At 37.3% G+C, this 5,179-nt stretch overlaps 1 protein-coding gene across 1 annotated transcript in view; it reads left to right on the forward strand.

The window, feature by feature from the left end:
• LOC131891230 (cohesin subunit SA-1-like) overlaps positions 1-5,179 on the forward strand; it is a gene marked incomplete in the record, with an annotated part of 11,503 nt that overhangs the window by 5,127 nt on the left and 1,197 nt on the right.

The following is a 5,179-nucleotide window of genomic DNA, read 5'->3' on the forward strand; positions in this document are numbered from 1 at the left end:
GTTTTTCTTTCCAAATAATTGCCCGAACCATGGACTTCTAGAAAAATGGACCACGAACCAAATATGGGAACGTTTAGGCAAGCTTTGGGAGCTTCGTTTGTTTGCTGGTACCGGTGACAGTGATGCAAGTTTGGGGCTTTCAAACTTTTTTGAATTTGCTAATTGGAATTCAAAAAAGCAAGAACAATGCTAAATGCTTTGGAAAATGTGCATTGTTCTTGTTACTTGTCATATGCCCCTTTTGGTTTCATAATTGATCATCGTGTAGTTTATGTTGTAGTAATAATTTGCACGTTGTATTTATTTTCAATTTTTCCGTTTTTTTATTGATTTGACAAATGTTATTGATATATACGATTTACTGATCAAAAAGTGAAAGGTCAAAGTCTTTCATTGACAATTGGTCAGAGTCAGTTGGCTGCGTAGAGGTGGCATGCAAGACAGACTGGGTGTGTGGGACAGACGAGGTGGGCAGGGCACAATCAATTTGTGGAGCAGAGGCGGTTGGCAGAGGAGAGGCCATCATGTAAGTGGAGGTTGCTCAGGCTCCTGGTGCAACTTTCACCCCATAATTGGCCAAGGCTGTGAGGGCCATTTCCTTCTCCATCCTTTCTTTGTCCTTTTCCATCCTTTCTTTGTCCTTTTCCATCCTTTCTTTGTTCTTCTCCTTGAGTTCCAGGTGGGCCCAGGCAATTGCGGCTTCTTTAGCCTTCCTTTCCTTGTTTTTTGCCTTCCTCTCCACATGCAACTCTCTCTCGAGTTCGGCTATCTTGGCGCGCATTTGCTCTGACATGGCGATGACTGATTGTGACAAATATTCCCAACCCTATTTGTGTCATTAATTGTACCTTGATGAGCATGAGTCGCAGGCAGACGCTCTATAAGCTGACCTTTGTTTATTCTGTTGTATTTAGCTACAGCTGAGCCAGTGCTGCCAGGTCTCTGGGCTCCGTTGATGCCAAAATAGCACATGTTAATCAAAATAAATCCGAAATTATGTAACAGTTCATGGTAGAATCGCCATTTTTTGGTTTGGGTTTTCACGGGCTTTTCTAACCGCTACAGGGAATGTAATCCCCAGTACTATTAAAATGAAAGGTTATGATTCGTCCATTTTAATATTTAAATGATATTTGGTCCACCAACAAATTTGAGTTGGCAGACCCAGCTAGTCCTTGAATGTAGGGTTGATCTGGAATGCTATCTAAAAAAGTCTGACTTGAAAGATGCTACCAGATCAATAAGGCCCACCTATACCCTTCGAATATTAGAGGGCAGCAAATTAAGCAATGAAGGAGCCCGAGAAAGAAGAGATGTGGACTTCATTGTTCCAACTAGCCTGGATTCTTGAGGGCTTGAAGGCACTCTCAAAACGCATATTAAGCCTCTACAGTCACTAGAATTGACCCTATATCCTGGGTTGCGACAAAGCTCTTGGATGCTTTTGAAGACGTACAGTATCAGATACCTTTCATACCTTCTCTGAACATTGTACAGTCCCAACTTTTTAGTCTCTCCCAATATGAGAGCTCTCTCATTCCTGTGATGTTCCTAGTGAAACATCTTTTGACTTGTTTGACCTTTTACAAACCTGCTGAACTAATTGGAGCCTAAATGGGTGAAGCATATTCAAGATGTGGCTGAACAAGCAACTTGCGCAGAGTAAGCATTGTGATGCTATCTCTGGATTAATCGTGCAATATATCCAACCACACATTTGAAAAGCTTTACCCACCTTCAACTGGATATGCTCATCGAACTTTCCATCATTTTGGAGGACTACACCTAAATCTTTCATAGATGAGACCTATAAAAGATTTATGTGGTGATATGTACCATATCATGTCTACATTGAATCCTCAATGTCAGAGGGGTCTACTAAATTATATCAGAAACTCGATTTTTTTTCCTTAGCAATCAAAAATAACACCTGCAGAGAATTAGGCTAAGACCATTTTGGAACCAAAAATCTTCATTTTCAATATCATAGGTGTAGTAGGAAAACAACATTTTCCAATGATTTAGTAGATATTAGACAATGATAGTTATAATTACGATAAGGAGATAATTGGGAATGATGGGTGTCAAAGGGAGGAATTATTGCTTTTCTATGAATCAAACCAAAGCAGCAAGAAGAGAATGTTCACTTCTCCATTTGGCAACACAATTGTCTTGTTTAAAAACCTTGCCAATAAGACTCCCAAAATATGGCAGAAAACATACCAGATCCGAAAAGCATGCCATTTTCAATTTTCCCATGCCAGAGGGGTTCTAAATATGCCAGATGTACACTTTTTTGGCATGCAAATGTGCCATCTCGCAGCACTGAGGTCAACTTTGAGGGTACTTCCGGTACTCCCCATATCCGGACAATTAGGCAAGCGCTGGTACCAGCAAACAAACTTGCCTGCCAATGCCAGTGATGCAAAATTGGCGTTTCGAACTGGTTTTAACGAAGCTGACCATTCCTCATATAGTAATGTGAAAGAGGGGTCAGCTTCTCAAAAACATGTTTGAAGCTCCAAACTTGCATCGCTGACACTGGTACCAGCAAACAAAGGAACCTGCCAGAGCTTGCCTAAACGTCCCCATAGAGCATGTCATGTGATTAATATCAGGGGAAAATGTGGTCCGACGCCTTATTTTTGGTCATTTTGAGGGGGGAGTATTAAGACAAGCATCACCGTCAACTTGCACTATCTGCTGATTGAATTTTCAATAATCTAATGATTTTGGGTGAGCTGGGTTACAAAATGAACATTTGTGGTTTAATTCAGTGAACGCACTATCAAATTAGCTCAATTCCACATTGCTATTTGCTTAAACAAGCGGGTAAAATGACCTCAATGTCAAAATTTAATGCATGCACAGTGCAGTTTGGCTGGGCATGTTGTCTTTGATTTTACTCCATGGATCGAATAATGACAGTTGTTCAAGAAAAGCGTTCACTTTACATTATCTATATGTTGTACTCCCTTGACCCAACGTGGTGGATAACAAAGTGACTGCATCTGATGCGAGCGCCACCTGAATTATCAGCTATAATAACTAAAGCTGTAACTCCAGGAGCAGGAGCAACTGCGTTTTGAAACAGCAAAAGAGCCATGTAATAGACTTATTGAGTGCTATTGAGAGCAAGTTCAATGTAAAAAAATAACGTAAATATTTGAGTTTAAATGGAGTCAATCATTGTTTGAACATGAAGCGTTCAAGCAAAGCATGTTTTTGACATTTCCAAGCCAAATGAATGACAATACTGTCAATATTATGTAGAAGTTTTGGATTGAATGGAAGACACTCTTTATGTGAAAGCTCACTTCATTGCTTAACAGAACTATAGAATCAATCAAATGCTTTGTGCGAAAGCGGCAAATTTCTTAAGTGAAGTATAAAATTACAACAATAAAATGTTATGAAGAAAACAGGGTTATGTGTTACAATTTCCACAATGATTGAAGAATATAGCTCAATTGGCATTTTTTTAAACTTCTCACTCAAAATCAAGAAAAAAATGCATTCCAAACTGATCAGGTTAGTTCAATCATAAAGGATGTTAGATCTTTTGGTTTAATCAAAAAGTTTGGCAAACACATCCAAACAGTTAGCTAGCTATATTGACAAAAATGAAGTGCAGAAAAAATCCTACTTTTGATGTGCTGTCTCAGATTCCTTTTGGAGAGGTAGTTTTGAATAACCCCAAATTATTCAACCATTTCCGTAACATTTAATGGCAACATTTCCAAAGCATGAAACAAAGCCAATCAATATTCTTGTATTGTTCCAAAGCTGGGACTTGATAATTGCTACTAAATTGCATGTAAACAAATGGAACAATTGCTGTATAATTTTTTGCTCTAAGGTCCAAAACCAAAACAGCTGGTTGAATTGGTTTGTATATGATTTATAATGGTAATACTGATGATAACCTTAATATGCGACTCATATCTATTTTTTGTACTATTCTTTAGTTTTTCATGTTTGTTGTAACACAAAGGATCATTGAAAATTGCTTTTTTGAATGGAATATTTCATCTTCCTAACCAATTCCTTTGAGATATATTTTGCCCATTTTCTAGTTTGAAATGATGCAAACTCAACTTCTAAATGTAGGTGTAAAAATACGTTGGTTTAATGTGAGTTAAGTATTCAACTTAAGGAGCTGATCATTTATATGAAATACGATTTTGAAGATATTGCATAAGTTCATGTTGCAAGCGGATTAATGTAACTATTTGTGCTAAGACCTAAAAGTTCAATTTTGCAACTCTTTTTTATATTTTATTAATAGACAAATATAGATATTGGAAGTCTTGAAACAATAGTAAACACATAGTCACTATTGTAGGTACCATCATATTCAGCTATTGTTTTTGGTGTTTGCCTTCGTTTACAATCAGCAGAACGAGGCTGATTGGGCTTGATAAAATGGCGGCACTTTGTAATATCCAGCACTTTGCCTTGACATAGAAAGTAGAAACCTCAGCTTCAAGGTGACACCATGAAACCATTATGTGGTTATGTTTTTCTCATTAACTGATCAGTTGAGACCAAACAAGCTTCCAGGTTACCAAATGGACCAAAGTGAGCAAAAGCGAATCAAAGAGTTCCAAATCACACATCAAAACCAAACAGAGGAAAAGTAGAAGTGAGCGATTGTTAAGGAAGGAGATGCCTTTAAGGCAAGAAGGGCAACTTAAAGGTCAATCTGCATTACTACTTAATAGCTCATAGGTCCCTTTTAAATTAGTTGAACCTGCTGACGAATTTTTTACAGATCTTAAAGCATCTTGAGGTATAATTGAAATAGTAATATATGGATCAGGTTTAATTCCAAAAAAGAAACAACGATTGGTAAGGTGTCCATGATGTTGAATGTCAATTTAATTGGCTTCCCAAGAAAGTATTGTCGAATGAAGAGTACCCATCTTAGCAGATTTATTTCTAACGTCCAAAACTTTCACAACTAGTCATTTAGTTGAAGCAATTTAAGGTTACATTGTATTATACTAGTCCCTAGAACACATCCTTAGAACCCTTAGAGCACATCTTCCTGTCCTGTCAGCTATTTTTCTCCAAATTGACATTCATTTATAATTTAAATATGATAAATAATTCAATGCCAATGAAAATGAAACAATATTACGAATATTAATAAAACATGGCAGTAGCAAAAAAAAAA

This window comes from Tigriopus californicus, chromosome 12, assembly GCF_007210705.1.
Source record: "Tigriopus californicus strain San Diego chromosome 12, Tcal_SD_v2.1, whole genome shotgun sequence".
NCBI lineage: Eukaryota > Metazoa > Arthropoda > Copepoda > Harpacticoida > Harpacticidae > Tigriopus > Tigriopus californicus.